Genomic DNA, 18496 nt, shown 5'->3' on the forward strand with positions numbered 1-18496 from the left:
AAAACCTTCAGTTACTCTCACAGTAACTGAAGTTACAGTAACCTGTTACAGGCTGCCAGGGCAAGAATGCAATCAGAGAAAAAGTGCAAAGAAGAAAAGGGACAGCTTTGTGAGAGGGAGATCTATATGAACCTGATGAGACAATGCTTTTTTTCCAAGTAGTTTCTATTCTCTGTTCTTTTGCAGGGAAAAATGAGGCAAAACATTATAACGTCATACAAACCTGGGCTTTTTTAGAGAGAGACAATGGCTAGTTCCTATCATATCTGGTTAACCCATTGAATTAGATTTAGCTGATTGAGAAGTGGGCAAAGCTCTTTGCCACTAAAATAACACAGGTATCTATTGGTTGTATTACTGTTTTAAACAAATTATCTGTTTCAACTACCAACAGATGAACGTAATGTGATTCAATTTGAGAAGTTCGACATTTACAATACAAGATCACAGACTTCTGTATCTGCAAATAATATATTCATATAATATTTACAAGCCCTGTCCAAATTTACCAGTATCTTTCAGGATGTTTTTAAACTACACCTACCCTTGCTTGGAGCACATGAAGGAAATAAATGTCATTTGCCTTTGCTACCAAAATGTTCAGACTTACTGAAAAGAAAAAAAAAAGAAAAAAAAAGAAATGTGGAGTTCCCTTTATGGCTCCATGGGTAAAGAATCAGATATGGTGTATGTGAGGATGCAGGTTCAATCCCTGGTCTTACTCAGTGGGTTAAAGATCCAGCATTGTCACAAGCTGCAGTGCAGGTCACAAATGTGGCTTGGATCTAGCTTAGCTGTGCTCATGAGGTAGGCTGGCAGCTGTAGCTCCAGTTTGACCCCTAGCCCAGGAACTTGCTTCATGTGGGGCCCTAAAAAGAAAAAAAAAAGAAAAGAAATGTGAATGATGTAAATGCAAGCTTTAAAGATAGCGAGCTAGAAAGGGCACTAAAGAGGAAAAGTACAAAAACTGAGAACATAAATGAAGAGAAATGAAGACATAGACTATAAAGTAATTGTATTGTTACGACTGTCTTCAGGTTATCATCTCTGGGACAATATACAAATCACCTTCTAAATTCTATTTTATCTACCTCTGTTTTTTTGGTTGTTTATTTATTTTTGGGGGGTATTTTTGTTTGTTGTTTGTTTTTTGTTTTTTGCTGCACCCATGGCATGGGGAAGTTCCTGGGCCAGGGATCCAAACTATGCCACAATAGTCCTGACCCATATCAGTGACAACACCAGATTCTTTACTTGCTGAGCTACCACGGAACTCCCCTTACCTCTATTTTTATATGCTTCTTCCTGATGAGTTTTTCCCAGACATATGTTTGAAAGAATTCAGTATACTGATGTTTAAATATTACATATCCATATTTTTTCATTTTTTAAAGTTTTGTTGAAATATAGTTGATTCACAATGTTGTGACAGTTTCTGCTCTTCAACAAAGTGATTCAATACATATATTGAATACAGATATTCATATATTCAATACAGATATTCATTCTTTTTCGGATTCTTTTCCCATATAAATTATCACAGAATGCTGGGTAGACTTCTCTGTGCTATACAGTAGGTTCCCATTGGCCAGTCATTCCATATATCTCAGTGTGCATATGCTAATCCCCAAACCCCAGTCCATCCCTCCTCTTCAAACTGTCCCCTTTGGTAACCATAAGTTTTTCAAGTCTGTGAGTCTGTTTCTGTTCCACAATAAGGTAATTTATATCCTTTTTTTTTTTAGATTTCATGTATAAATGATATCATGTGATGTTTGTTTTTCACCTTCTGACTTCAGTATGATAATCTCTAGGTCCATCCATGTTGCTGTAAATGACATTGTTTCATTCCTTTTTATGGCTGAATAATATTCCATTGTATATATATACCACATCTTCTTTATCCATTCCTCTGTCAATAGATATACAACATATTTTCATTGAATTATTAATTTTAAAAACTATCCTGTAGATTAACATCATTCTAAAAAAGCCTTACCTCCGTAAAATTTTATCTACCCTTAAAAATAACTTCTGAGATTTTCTTGATTCTGCTTGATTTTTAGAATTAGAAAATAAAAGTGGAGTGAGTCCTTCACATGTCCTGATAGGTCAACCTACCTGTGGCCAGGGCTCAGTCGTAACAGAGAGGATAGTAAACATCAGTCAAATTTGGAGGTGGTTTGAGTTCTGTTTTTGTCTCAGTAATGGAATTAGATGAGTTGAGAAAAAGGTAATTGGTAGATAATACATATCTAAAAAAATGAAAAAATATTTTTTTTTTGGCAGGGAGGCTGAACCAGTGGCATATGGATGCTCCCACACTCGGGGTCAATAGCTACTGGCCTACACTACAGTCACAGCAACATCAGATCCAAGCCTTATGGCAACACAGGATTCCCAACCCACTGAGCAAGGCCAGGGATCAAACCTATGCCCTCATGGATGCTAATCAGATTCATTTCCACTGAGCCGTGATGGAAACTCCCCAAAAAAATGAAAAAAAAATCTTATCTTGAAAAATAAGTGTCTTGAAAGAATGTATGATGAAGAACTTAAAGAATCTGAAGGATCATACATTTTACTTGTCAGAATGAATCAGGGTCCCAAATGTCACATTGTCATTTTTTTTTCTGTCTTGTTTTAAGCTTCCAGAGAAGAGAAAAATTTGTATTCCATTTTAAATGAGACAATTAGACATCTTATATCTGTTCTCTATAAAGACTAATCCTAGAAATGATCAGAGCATTTTAGGTGTAGTTAGTGAATTCAGTGTTTGAGCTAGAGATCTCTCCAGTGTGACAAATGCAGATCAGTACTTTCCAAAATTGTGTACTGAGTAGAAGTTTGTGAATGAAAAATACCTCCTGCCATATCAGGAGGCGCTACTGCACCCCTTGACGGTGAGCCTGAGGTGACCCATGATGGGAAAGAATAGGATACTGGTCCTAGGTAGTTAAGGTGCATATCAAAGGAATGATTCTTGCATCTTCTCATATATAGAAAAGCACTAAATGTATTACCTTGAAATGTTGGGTTTTCTTTAATTAACAGGAATTGCTCAATGTTCCACTAACTGGTCTTTTTGCAAAAATTCCTCTATTTCCTGGTTGGTTCCTCCCTTGCCTCTTGGGAGCCATCCTTCAGAGCCATCTGAGAGCTATGTCCTGGGCTTAAAACCTCAGCAATTTGGCTACATAAAACATAATTCTCAACTTTTAGGTTGTGTATTTTTTTTCAGTCAAGTCCTAATGTAAGTCATATTAAATTTTATATATCTAATTGAACAATTTAAAAGGTAAGGTATCTAATGGTCAGTATGTGCAAAGAGCTAACTAAAATGACCAAGCTATTAATATATTAAACATGACTAATTACCAAATAGCTTCTTTGTGTGTCTCTTGTCCTTCACTTACGTATCCATAAGTACATTTGTGTATTTATTCAACTGGTGTAATACAACAATTATTCTTCCTTTAGAGATGAAAATGCTCATACTAAAAACTCCCAAATCATACCAGCGATGACTGTCAGGGCCAGAGTCAGAGCTGGTCTCATTCTATTTTATGCTGTCAAAATGAAAATAAGGACTCTTTTGAAAAATTTTGGAGTTGAACTGAATGCAAAATAAGGATTGTGAATATTAAACACTCTAAAAATCTGAATAGTCTGTATGAATCTGAATAAATACCCAAATTCAGAATAACTTGTCTGGTTTTCCTTCCACTTTTCCCTCTTTTGCTATAACACACAGATACATTGTAACAATATTTTTCCTTTGGCTGAAATACATTTGTAAACCATCTTCAAGAGAATAAAACATAAAATGTCCAGGGTTTTAGCAACCTGTAAGATTAAAAGACTGGTAGCAGCTTTCATCCCACTCTGCACTTGAACCTGTCTGTGCCGACTGAGCTAGCAGACTGTTTAAAGTTCCTGTGGTTTGGGCAAAAGCCAGTCTTTACAGAAGAATGATTTTTTTTTTTTCCTCTTACTACTGGCCAAGTTTTAAATCCTTCTTTGGTTGAGTCTGATTAGGAGGGTAACACAGGGAGAAGATAGGATGGAGTATGAAATTCTGTTTCTTAAGGAGGTATGTTTTATTAAAAAATAATAATAATGAAAGCTAATCAGTTGCAAAAAAAGGCATAAAGGCATAGCTATTTTAAGTTTATATAATAAACTAAAGCATGGATTACTCTTAAAACACTGTTTTTGTCTCTGGGCTCACAGCTGTCTTGATGTAAATAAAGCCAGCACCCTCTTGCCACTTTAGTGTCATCACCATTTTCCTTGGCTGGCTCTGAAGAGGTTTTTCATTTCATTCACTTGCTCACTCATACACTCACACATTCCTTCATTTTTCACTTGTGCCTGCAATAAACGCTGTCACTGCTCTACAAGTGTAAGTGTAGCTCTACTCTGTAATCAATAGTCTCCCAACTACTGAAATAGCTTTCCCTTTAATCCAGTGTCATCTAAAATAGGACAGTCTCTTTGTTAGGGGACCAGTGACTGAAACTTACCAGCTTGGCCAGGCATGGTAATAGCTGCTTGCAAGAGTTATCTTACAACAGGAGGCCCTCATAAGGAACATGGTACTGCCCTGAAGACTATCTAGGAGGATGTGGGAGGGGCCAATTGGAGGGAGGAGATGCAACTTCCCAGGAGCCTTGGCACTGGAATCTAGCCATGGCAGTGGAATCTCTTGGCTGAGAGATGCAAGCACCACCAAGGCAGACCCTGAACCAGACCAAATATGGGCCAAGCAAGATGATTGGCCAGAGACAACCGGGAACTAAAACCATTCCCATAAAACCTGAGACTGAAAGCCATGTGGCAAAGCAGTTCTCCTGGGTTCCCTGACCACACTGCCCTCCTCCTGGGTGTCCCTTCCCATTAAACGTCTTTCGTTTTGTCAGCACATGTGTCTCCTCGGACAATTTATTTCCGAGTGTTAAAAAGAGCCCTGGAGAGGGGAAGCCCCTCTTCCTGCAATATCTTCAAGATATGTAACTTGCCTTTTTTTTTTTTTTGGCAGAGAAATGTGTGTTACATAGTCACATATCTTCAATTCAAAAAGTCTAATGTAGATAGTTATGCATCTGTTGTGCTAAAGTAATGTAGCAATTACTTTCGCATTCATGGAAAGATACAACAATCACAAATTATGATGGCAGAGACTCATCGCCAAGGGAAGTTGGTGTCCCTCATTAAATGAACTTTGATGAGTAGGTGAACACCTGAAATTACTTAACAATTTTCTATGCATGTGTGTATATGCATAAAATGTAATACATAAAATATATGGTAAAGACACTTGGTATTTTTATCAGATTCTCAAAGTAATCTGTGACACACATGTACACATGAAACTGTGGCTCTCTCTGTGGACAAACTTTTATCAAAATCAGTAGTGAAATACATTTTATCTCTATTTGGTAATGATTACATTTGTCAATTGAGGAAAATGTTCTACCAAAATCATTCTTCTAAACCTTCTTTCTCTCATTAAACTACCAGTCACAAATCTTTAGATGTGATATTACACTCTAGCATAGGGGAGACAAACATTAAAAACTGAAGTATAAAATATCAATAAACAAAGGATGTCACAGTCATCAGTGAGTGCAGCCATCCTTATGATGAGCTGGTGAGCACTGAGGGAACTCAGGAAGGAAACAAAGAACACTTGCCATCTAGCTCGCATCAGACTGCAGCCGCTCCCAGTGGTGAGCCCCCTGGTTGTGAATACACAGGATACAGGTTCCAGACGGCTGAGGTACATATCAAAGGAATGATTTCAGTGAGCCCAGACCTGGAATCTTCCCATAGGAAAAACACTTAATTCTTTACCTTGAGATCTTTAGTTTTCTGTTACTAGCAGTAATCTTTTCTTCAGACTATCTGCATTTTGTTGTAAAACTCCTACATTTCCCAAGTCCCCCCTGGCCTCCTTGGAGCAGTTTTCTTGGGATGACTTGAGATGCTGACTCCCAGGCTTAAGTCCTCAGTTTTACACACCAAATAAAACATAACTCTCAACTTCTAGGTTGTGCATATTTTTTAGTCAACAAAACTGACCAAAAATAAACAAACCCTAAAATATTTCACTTGATCCTATGTTCTTAACAATATCCTATGCTTTGCTCTCCTTCCAATTTTAAAATTCTTCAGGAAAATTTTACAGTCATCCTTGTATCATTCACAAATCATTTTATCTTAAACTCTGTGATCTGAATTATACCAAAATATAACTGAAAAAAAATTTACAGAATTTTGCTTTTATTCTTAAGTTAGTTTACCATATAAACACAGGGGGGGGGAAGTTATGGAGATCTATAAGGCAAAGAAAGAAAAAAAAGCACAAGAAATTGGCTTGCTGTGAGCACTGTAAGTAATAAAACTGACAATGAAACTCAAGTCTCATGAGTTTGATAGGGAGGGAGTAGGCACAGGTAGTTGTAGAAGTCCCAATAAAGGATCATAGATAGAGAGGGAAATCTAGGGGATGTTGGGAGACCACTGTAAATTAATAAATTGTTCAAAAAAGCCATCAGACCAAGGCAGGCTGGCTTGACTAGTGGATGTGAGAATTGCCTCAGGTCATTGGGTGGGGGGTGGGGTGAGGCCTTCATTCAGATTCAAACAAAGGGCAGGAGTTTGAGGATAACCCTTCTGCTGATTTGAATACACACCTTACCCACATTACTGGATACCAAGGAGGAGCTATACTCCCAGAAAGGAAGAGTGGGGTCTTCTCAGACCCCCACTCCCCTTGGATAATAAAACTGTAGCCCACTGGATCCTGGGGGCAGAACTTCTGTACCTGCCCTCTTGCATCTTTCACAAGTGTCCTATCTTAATAAATCTATTTCTTGCCTGTCACTTTGTCTCTCACTGAATTCCTTCTGAGTGGAGGCATAAAGAACCTGAACTTGAGTGAATCCAGACACTGGGTAAGTGATTCTAATTTAAAACCATGTGTTCGAGTCCCAATCTGAGTTTTGGCTAAAGTCCTGTGTTGTGGGTTCAAGTCCTTGTCTGTGTTTGCTGTCAGTTTCAAGTTAATTCTATGGCTCTTTCTCTCACTCTCTCATTTCATCTTTTGCTAAAATCATATTTTTCTGCATGATTATAACATTCAGTTTATCTTTCCCAACTCCTATTTTTGTGCTTTACTTCTAATGGTATTTAGTGTCACATGTGTGCTTTAATCCATCAAACCACTATTTTGACCTACTTTTCATTCACTTATTATCATTCTTTTATGCAAGATTTCTCCTAACTTTTTTTTAATTCCTTTAAAGGAAACCATATAAGTATTTCTTTATTCACAAATTAACTGTTCTTTCTTTTCCTACAAGATTAATTTAAAATTCAGATTTTTCAGCACTAGATCTCATTTCTTCAAAGTTCTAATTTTAACTTCTACCTTTATGTGCTGTTAGGGTACTGATCTGGAAGGATCAATCTATAGATATGGAGGGAAAAAAAACTTGTAATCATTTTAGTGTTTTGGTGTATTGATGTATCTTAAGGAGATAACAGTGAGTTTGTTTGCTTCCTGCTTCCTGAACATATTTTAAAAATTTTCCATTCTTCGCTTTTGAAAAGAATACTCTACTTTGCTTGATTAAGACTTGCTTAATGCAGGGTTGCCACAGAACTTCAATTTGTAAAAAAATTCGGTATCTGTCAAGTGCAATAAAGAGAACTGCAGTAAAACAAGATGTGCCTGTACTATTAGGCTCCTATCTTAATTTTTTTTTTTAACACACTGCTCAAGAGGTACATTTGGGGTAATGAAAAAGGCCTAGGGTACAGAGCCAGACAGATGTAACAAGTCATTGCCAACTACTGGGGATGTGATTAGGAATGCTACTTTTGTTTCTGTTTTTATGTTTTCTCATATATAATGTTAGAATAATCATATATATCTTGATTTTTTTGAATAACCAAAAATAGGGACATAAACATAGATATATACACCTCTCACAAATGCTTAAAAAATAGTCATTATTTTACATGGTGATCTGTTTTTTCCTTGTAATGACAGAGCAGGAACAAAATTCAAGAGCTTCCTAATTATATCATTAAAAATATGGAGTGAGGAATTCCTGCTGTGGCTCAGTGGGTTAAGTACCCAACGTAGTCTCCATAAGGATGCAGGTTCAATAACTGGCCTTAGTTAATGGGTTAAGGATCCAGTGTTGCTGCAAGATGTAGCTTAGGTTGCAGATGTGGCTCAGATGTGGTGTTGCTGTGGCTGTGGCCTAGGCCTCAGCTGCAGGTCCCATTTTACCCCCAGCCTGTGAAATTCCAGTTGCCACAGGTGAGGTCCTAAGAAGCATAAATAAATAAATAAATAACATGGAGTGAAGGTTCTAATTGTCATGACCATCTGGTCATTTTATGATGCCCACTATCAGGTTAACAAACACTCTGAACAGTATTACTTGTCCAATTTTTCTAATTTTATCCCATTAAAATTCACTCTAAATTGGACTAATGAGCAGAAAAATAATGAAATAGGAATAATAAAATATAATGTGAGAACCTCGAGGATTATGTGGTTATTCTCTATAAAACTCTTTATAATTTACTCTGTTTTCATTGTTTACATATAATAAAGTATCAGGAAAAAAACTCCCTGATTCAAATGCCAGATTAGGCATTTTACATTGATCAAAAATTTTTCTCTCTCAAAACTACTTTTAAGGAAAAAAACAAAAACACTTAGCAAATGTTAAGTGTTTATTTACCTTTCAAAGAGGATCAACAAGATGATTACATGTGGAAGAAATCAATCTTGTTTGACATTGTTAGTCTGCAACATAGCTCATCCTCTTGCTACTAATCAAGATATCCCTGTTTGTTAGGTCAAAAGTAATTACTCAACTCCAAGGAAAATGTACCTTCACTAAAGTTTAATAATGGAAAATTTCCTGGTGCACTCAAGTATTGTTAAAGTTGCACCTCAAAAATGAATTTGGGCAACAGCAACAGCAAAAAACAATCAACCAATTGAAAAGGCAACCAAATTGAATGGGAAAAATTACATTTGCAAATGATACATTCGATAAGGGGGTAATATCCAAAGTATATAAATAATTAATACAACTCAATATTAAAAAAGTTCAGTTGAAAAATGTGCACTTCTTTTCCAAAGAAGACATTCAGATGGCCAACATATACATAAAAGGATGCTCAACATCGCTCAACATCAGGGAAATGCAAATCAAAACCACAATGACTTACTACCTCTGCCAGAATGGCTACCATCAAAAAGACAAGAAATAACAATTGTTGGTGAGGCTGTAGAGAAAAGGGAACCCCTCCTGCACTATTGGTGGGGATGTAAATTGGTACAGCCACTATGGAACACAATATGGAGATTCTTCACAAAATTAAATATATAATTACCATATGATCCAGCAATTCCACTTACGGGTATTTTTTCAAAGAAAACAAAACCGCTAATTCAAAAGATATATGCATCCCAATATGCATCATAATTTACAATAGTTAAAGTATGGAAGCAACCTAAGCACCCTTTGTTAGATGAGTGATTTGCATATCTAAGTTTTGGTGGTCATTGCTTTGCAACATTATTGTAACAGTATATAACTGATACAAAGCTGAAGCATCTAAGCTTAAGACAACTATGAACAGATAGATTAGAGTTGGAGAAATATTTTAGAGCTAGCTGCATTAGAGAGAGAACAGGTGGAAGATTTTCAAAAAGAGTCAAAGTGTATTTTGAATAGAACCCGATTTAGCATTAAGAAAATTTTAGGTAAATTTTAGATTTTCCAGTTAATTTTGATGGCCATATTTGAATTTTATTGCAGATAATTTAGACTTAGTCTGGTCTCAACACTAAAAAATGCAGACCCAAACTTTTCATGGATTGTGTTTAACACAAATTTACAAAACAGGAAACAATATCAGGAAACTGCAGCCCAAGCTAAGGTCATAATCAAAATGTACTCAGAACATCCTAGGAACTAGACATAAAATCAGCATCTTTTGGTTTCAAAAGCTGCCATGGATTACTCAAGAAAGATAGACAGGATAAGACGAAAATACATTTCAGGAAAATTTATTTGTGCTTGATGGACTGAATTAACAGAATTACAAATCACTCATGGAATTTAAATTAATAAAATGATCTAAAGTGAGAATAAATCTGCCATATTCAAGGTATTTGAGCTAAAGGAATTTTTATAAGGTAGTTGGGTTGTTCTCAGTAAAGCTGGCAAAACTGTTAGTAATCTCCAAGTATCTGAATGAGCTCTCCTTTAAGTTGTGATTTTTACTAAGTATTTGGATAAAAATATGCAAAATGATCCCATTGATTGTGACAGAAACAGTTTTCTAGGAAAAAGCGATTTTTTAAAAGGTTTCCTTAAAAAATAATTAAGGAAAAGCAATTATAGTCATTTTAACTAATACGTGAACTTTTTTAACAAAATGAACTCATTTCTGATGGATGTGATATAAATACAATGGCCAAACACTGAGGGACTACAGAATCATTTTATATACTATTTCTTAGCGATAATTTGATAATATTAAATTTTAGTAGGAGATGATTACATAAATATGGCACATCCATATTACATAATATGCTTTAGAAATTCAGATCATGTTTTAAAGTAAATTTACTGAACAGGAAACAAAACTAATAATATAGAATTTAGGATAGAAGTTCCCTGGTGGCTCAGCAGGTTGAGAATCTGGTGTTTTCACTGCTGTGGCTTGGGTCACCGCTGTGGTACAGGTCCAACCCCAGACCTAGGAACTTCTTCATGCTGTGGGCACCACCACCAAAAAAAAAAAAAAAAAAAAGAGAGAAAAAAAAGAATTAAGGACAAAGACAAAATAAAAATCACATACAATATGAATCGTATGCTATGAAAACATATAAATTGGATGTTAAAAACCTCTATTAATTGAATGTTTCATTCTAGTTCTCATTTGTGAACTCTCTTGTGTGAGCTGCAAGTTCTGTATTATTTGCTTGGCATGGCTTTTCCTCCCTTCCTTGGTTCAACTTCCAATACCAAACACCTTAGAACTTGGAGGAAAATAAGGAGAAAGACCCCCTTGCAATCAAAACATACTGATCATTATTAGTATTTCTGCTAAGTAATGACATTGCCAATTGCTGCTTGTGACAACACTGTTTGGACATGCTCTGCAGATGATCTACACCCTTCTGACCATAGGTTAGCCTTTCAGCCTTTACTGTTTCTGGCAAGGCCACAGTTTCAATAGATATTTTGTACAGGCATTTTTGGAACTGTTTCTTACTAGGTCTTGACACCTCCATGTGTCAGGGACATTGAATTACAAAACTACAGAGGGCACTTTCACTCTACAGTTTATGTAAACAGAATCCCCTGAAATGATACAGAACAGCTGTGCCATCCATGATGCTCTGTGTGGATAGGACAGCATCTCTGTTTTCTAAGAAGCCAGAAAACTTGGTCTCTCTCTCAATCTTGAGGTAGTTCTCCTCCAGCAATGAGTCAACCCTTCTTTCCTCTTGAAACAATGGCATCAAACCTCCTCTTCTTTCAGGAAATGTGACCTAATCCTTTTGCGGACAAAGGATTTCAACACAAAGACAGGTTCTGGCGCACACGCGCTCACGCTCTCTCTCTCTCTCTCTCTGGGGTGTGTGTGTGTGTGTGTGTGTGTGTGTGTGTGTTTGGTGCTGCCTCACAGTTACCATTAAGCACTGTTAGTAGGATTACTTCCTTCCCAATGAAAGACAGCTTCCTTTAATCACTGCCAACATCAGTTTCTCGAGCCCTTTCAAAGAGTAGAGTCAGTGGGGATAATTGTGCTGGTCAGGAGAGAAGCCCTATTAATGTTGGCAAGTATATAGAGTAATATTCTGTGGGGAAATAAGAAGGAAAAATACATCCTAACAAGGAACAACAGCAGTGTGTTGGTTGTAGCTCTTTAGAAAACCATCCTCTAAAAGCCAAAATATTCACTAGGATACTAACAATGATATATATTTTTTAATCATTATTCATATACATTTAATATTTATGTGATTCCTGGGAGATTTAATCATTTCAAAGAACACCATGCCTCCATTTCTAACTAACCCAATGCTCGTCCCATTGTCTTGTTACACCATTCTAAATTAACCCATGAAACTTTTTTGTTGTTGTTGTTCTTTTTTGGTCCACATCCTTAGCATATGGAGGTTCCCAGGCTAGGGATCAAATTGGAGCTGCAGCTGCTGGCCTGTCCCACAGTCATAGCAAAGCAGGATCTGAACTGTGTCTGCTACCTACACTGCAGTTCACCGGAATGTGCCAGATCCTTAATCCCTTGAACGAGGCTAAGGATGCTCATGGATGCTAGTCTGATTCATTTCTGCTGAGCCACAACACAGAATCCCTAACCCATGAAACTTTTAATTAAACAAAAAGTAAACATATTTAATGTCTGAGATCGATCAAAAGCCAGAGTTTTTCTGAGGTAATTTTACTTAGAAATACAGTTAAACTGATTTTTTTCAAACCAAAGTCTACTTGTTTTATAATTGAATGTTTTCAATCAATCTATTAATACAGTTTGTCTGAAAACCACTTAACATACTAAATATTTCTCTATGCTTTATTTCATCAAATCAGTTTTTGAATTATAGTCCCTATTTTTCAAAACCCTCCAGATTTTATTAGACAATTTCCAAGGATAAATTATAGACTAATATAAACCTAAATTTGTCCAAGAGAACAAAGAAAATAACCATCAAAAGTGGCAATAAATATTCATAGAGAAAAATAACATTTTCCAAAACAAAGGCAAGATATTCTGGATCACAGAATGCAACTCAGTTTAACAATATAACTTTGAATCATCACTTCTCTTGAAATATTTCTTATTGATGACTACAACTCCAGGTCCTTCTTTTTGTTATTTTGTTCACATTTCTGATTCCATTTCTTTACACCAGACACTCAACTATAAGTGATTAAGTTTGCCCCTCAGTCTCTTGAATGAACACAACTGATCCTTGAAAAACATGGGAGTTATGAACACTGTATGCATTGTTGAAAATCTTCTTTTATCACTGAGAAAATCAAGGCCATCATTGAACTTCCTTTACAATTCTTAAAGTGAATTACAAGATTCTCCATGATCTGGTTTGATTTTACCTCTCCAAAATAATTTCTTTTGAACCTCACACTCCAACTCCTACTGCTGTTCTCTCAACATGGTATCTCCATGCTTCCATCACACTCTTCTCCCATTTTCTTCTCACTTATCTCTCTGGTGAATAATGACACATATTTTGAACTCAGTCTGAGAGGTTTCCTATGAAGACTATGTGATGTCTGAGCCAGAATGCATTCCTCCCTGCAGCATGGCCCCTTTGTAATATATATAGAGAGATTCTACTATTGAATCTATACATTTTTACACTTTCTGTTTCCTCATGCTTCATGAGAGCTGAGGATTATTGCATGCTTGTCCTGGAACTTGAACGATGCCTGGTGTATTTTAAGGATTCCATATATATTTGAAAAAGAAATTCATGACTTTGGTATTTTAGATTTTACAAAAAATCCCATGTCTCTAGTTAAACTTAATTTTCACATAAGTATTTGAACTCTTCTCACTCAACTGGGAACCCAGAGCTCTGGACCCAAGCCAGGTACTAGAAGACCTAGTATAGGATGGGATGGGATTAGTCCACCAGAGGGAGGCTGAAAGAGTGTTCAGGAGAGACTAGCCATCATGAACCAGGCAGGGCATGTGGCCACTGAATCAGTCAACAGTGGCAGAATGGAGGTACCACCTAGTTGGGGGAACAGACCCTGGAACAGGAGCAATGAATTCAGAACAGAAGCTTATGAGCCAAACCTGGTTGTTCTAAGAGGGAGGGCAAGGCCCACGTGCCTTTGACACAGCAAAGTGGCCCAGACAGTGGTGAAATTGAAGCTGTTATGTAGTCTTTAAAATCTTGGGTATAGACTATTACTCAGCCATAAAAAAATGAATGAAATAATGCCATTTGCAGCAACATGGATGGACCTAGAGATTATCATACTGAGTGAAGTTAGGCAGTGAAAGATAAACATTATATGATATCACTTATATGTGGACTCTTAAAAAGGGATACAAATGAACTTGTTTGCAGAATATAAACAGACTCACAGACTTGGAAAACAAACTTATAGTTACCAAAGAGGACAGGTGAGAGAGGGGATGGACTGAGGGTTTGGGACTGGCACATACACACTGAGTGGAATGACTGGCCAATTGGGACCTGCTGTATAGCAGGGACCTCTACCCAGTATTCTGTAATAATCTATATGGGGAAAGAATCTGAAAAAGAATGTATGTGTGTGTATATGCATAACTGAATCACTTTTTTGTACAGCAGAAGTAATCACAGCATTGTAAATCAACTGTACTTCAAAAAACTTTAAAAAATGAAAAAAAAATAAGAGCTTAGGTGGCAATTCTATTAGATAGTTATTACACATGAAGAACTTGTAAAATTATTATTCCAAGATGTCTCAATTAAAAAGAGGCAGAGCTGGAACTTGAAGTAAGACTTAGGTTATCAAGTCGATGAGTTTCCTCCCACTAATGAATAATGCCTGGTTCAAGGACCAAGCCTGATGCGCATCTTGTATTGAAAGCCAGAGCGTAAAAGCATCCAGAAGTAGATGCAGATCCAGGAAAGTATTGTTTTACAGAACTAAAGGGGCAAGAATGCTCCAAATATGATAGAACAAGTGACAAGTACATAAAGAAGATGACCATGTCATTGGTTTACAAGTTCAGCAGCATGATAAATGATGGGAAATATAATTCTTACATCCACCTGAAAGTGTGATAATTTCCCAGTTGCAAGCATGTGCAAGTGAAATCAAAGATGTATTCTTATCCTTAATTGACACACAAATCTAAAGGAGTCTTAATGACAAGCATCTTTCTCTCTCAAGGTCCCATTAATATCATTTGTATGTTGGATGAGGACTTATTTCTCCCCTGGTACCTTGTGGTTTCCTTTTCCCCTGACTCCCATACCTATTTCCATAGGCTATTCTTCTTAGGCTTGCAGTAGCTTCTTAGGTTTTTCCTGTTGTGCTTCCTTTAGTTAAAGTATGTTGTCTTCTTGTGATCCTTAGCCACAGAATTTGGGCTTTCTCAAGGCAAATAAAAGTTGCCTTTGAGGAGTTCCTGTTGTGGCGCAGCAGAAATGAATCCAACTAGGAACCATGAGGTTTTGGGTTCGATCCCGGGCCTTGCTCAGTGGGTTTAGGATCTGGCATTACCATGAGCTGTGGTGTAGGTCACAGACACAGCTCAGATCTGGCATTGCTGTGGCTGTGGTGTAAACCAGCAGCTACAGCTCCAATTAGACCCCCTAGCCTGGGAACCCCCATATGCTGCAGGTGCAGCCCTAAAAAGCAAAAAAAAAAAATTTCCTTTGAGAATTGTGAAGCACCTCATATTATTCATTTCTCTTTCAAACTTCAAAGTTTATATACTAAGTGGTCAGGACTCTTTTCCAATTATTTTTGGATTCTTAAAATTTTATTGTGTCTAGGTTATCTATGCCACCCTCAAGACATAAGAGGGTTATAGCTTATCTTCCAAGAGTGACATATTCTTTTTGCCTTAGGTGATTGTTTTCTGTTGACTGTGGTAAGGGCATAGCAATATAATTGATTTTATTTACTTCAGATGACTATATTAGATTCTTCAAGATTTTCTGGAACCAAGACTTTCACTTCCACTTCAAATGGGGAGTTCAGGTGCCATCTTCTTCTCTGTCTTGAATGAAAATACCAGAAACAACCCACTGACCACTCAGTGTATAAACTTTGAAGTTTGAAAGAGAAATGAATAATATGAGGTGCTTCACAATTCTCTTCTGATGGAATCTCAGCAACTTTAGAAGCAACCTTCCCAGTACTTTCAACCACTACATTGAACCAACCACTTTCTAAGTGTTTTTCAAAATTCAATCATGTAAAGTCATGGATATTTTACTGTATTTGACCCATAACAATTCACAGAGCTCAGCAGAATACCACTTTTGCTGCTAACAGCTTCCTGCTCTCTCTTCTATGCCTGGGATTTCTCCTTACTCATTTTTCCTATCCTCTTCCAACTTCTAGTTCCTTATAGCATCTGTTCATTGATGCCTCTGTCTCTCGTGGCTTGTACAACACTAGACCATTCATCTCTATCTGTTAATTAATGACATATAGTGGAGTAGGTGATCTGATTGTCTTGACCAGTCACCTCTCAGAGCACACTCTTTGGGTAAAGTTCTCATAATGAACCCTTCTGTATTCCCTAGTAGTCCCATTCCAGCCTGAAGTTGACAGATTCTAGAGCTAGTGCCATATCTGGTTATAATGGTATAAAATTTAATACCTGTGAAGCATTAGCATGTATGAGAGAGAGCAGTGGAAGTTATAGACATTTGAAACAATCAATACAGTTTCTCCCTCTCTCTCTCTTTCTCTCAGCTCTTTTAATAGTTGGGAGGAGTTCCTGTCATGGCTCAGTGGTTAAGAAATCCAACTAGGAATCATGAGGTTGCGGGTTCGATCCCTGGCCTTGCTTAGTGGCTTAAGGATCTGGCATTGCCGTGAGCTGTGGTGTAGGTTGCAGGTATGGCTCGGATCCCGCATTGCTGTGGCTGTGGCATAGGCCGGTGGCTACAGCTCTGATTAGACTCCTAGCATGTGAACCTCCATATGCCACAGAAGCAGCCCTAGAAATGTCAAAAAGACCAAATATATATATATATATATACATATATATATGTGTGTATATATATTTGGGAAAAAAATACACTCACTTTCTGAGCACTCAAGTCATTTCTCCAGAGGCAGTCGAATTTTTTTTTTTTTTTGTCTTTTTGCCATTTCTTGGGCCGCTCCCGCGGCATATGGAGATTCCCAGGCTAGGGGTCAAATCAGAGCTGTAGCTGCTGGCCTATGCCAGAGCCACAGCAACTCCGGATCCGAGCTGTGTCTGCAACCTACACCACAGCTCAAGGCAACACCAGATTCTTAACCCACTGAGCAAGGCCAGGGATCAAACCTGCAACCTCATGGTTCCTAGTCAGATTCGTTAACCACTGAGCCATGAAGGGAACTCCAAGAGGCAGTCAAATTACTTTTATCTCCCGCCCCCCCCCTTATGAATTGACGGGGTACATGTTCAAATAACCCCACTAAAAACACATGAAATAAAGAACCTCTGACCTTCTGCAAGACCTTAATCTCAATTATGGTTCATCTCTAATGTCACAAATGTAATCTATCTTAAAGATGACTTAAATATCTCTCTTTCATTTTCTTCTCCCTAAAACGGGGTTTCCCTCTGTTTGTTTCATCTTGATCAGCCCTCATATATTTAAGATCAATAACATATAGGTAAATAATGTTTGAAAACTTTATCCAGACTGAAGCCATTTAGAATGGCCCTCTGCTTTTCTTTGCTTTAACACAAACAATAGGTCAAGTTTTCTTCCACTGAACCATGTCTAAGTAAGTCTGGCTCTCTCCCTCAATTTACTGCTTGGCAGGCTGAGGGCCCCAAGGTCAAGACCCCGTCTTTCCAAAGTATGATGGAGTCTGAAGTCCGACCTCTTCTTCACTCTCTTCCAGACTACTTAGTTTTTTGGTTTTTTTTTCCCCCCCAGTGTGGCCAGATGGACTCTTTTATATCCTGTACACAGTGCTAAGTTTGGATTTAGTTTTCCAAGATTAATCCAAGTTTAAACTCTCAATATTACAGAATCTTTCCACGGGGAAAATTTTCCAGCCACTCTTGTTCATTTAAAAATGTCTAAATAATTACATTTTTTAAAAAATTATGGCTCCATCCAAACTTCCTCCTAACTCTGTATCTCTATCTAGTGGAAATTAATATGGCACACACAAGGATAGAATTGTGCATTGATTTAACTCATTCTCACTTAAAATTACAGGAGAAGTCAATTAGAAAAGTATATTTTTACATAAGAAACATACAGGAGCAAAAGCAGGAAAACAGACAAAAAGATCATTTTCTTAATTATGGTTCATTTTTTCTTAATTATGGTACAAAAACCTTTTTACTTTCTTATTTACTCTTAAACAAAGACTAAGTAGATCTCAGTCTCTTTCGTCCTCAAACCTGGAGATGGGGCTTCTGATCTGTATGATAGGCAGTATATGTCAATTAGTTCGCTGGGATTGTCTCACATATTTGATACCAAGTGTATGCAATTTCAGATGTTAACTACAAATTGATCCTGTTTGTCTCACTGTTTGCATGCCTAAAGATAGGAATCAGGACCCATTCTATAGGTGAGGAACGTTAAAATCTTAAGGGACCATTTAGAGTATTATGGAAAGGGGAATCTAGAATACAGACTTTCTGTCTCCCCACTTATTTTTTTCTCCATGTAATTTCCCACACGGACCTTGGATGGGACCTTATGAAC

This window comes from Phacochoerus africanus, chromosome 2 (genome assembly GCF_016906955.1).
Source record: "Phacochoerus africanus isolate WHEZ1 chromosome 2, ROS_Pafr_v1, whole genome shotgun sequence".
In the NCBI taxonomy this organism is placed as follows: Eukaryota; Metazoa; Chordata; class Mammalia; order Artiodactyla; family Suidae; genus Phacochoerus; species Phacochoerus africanus.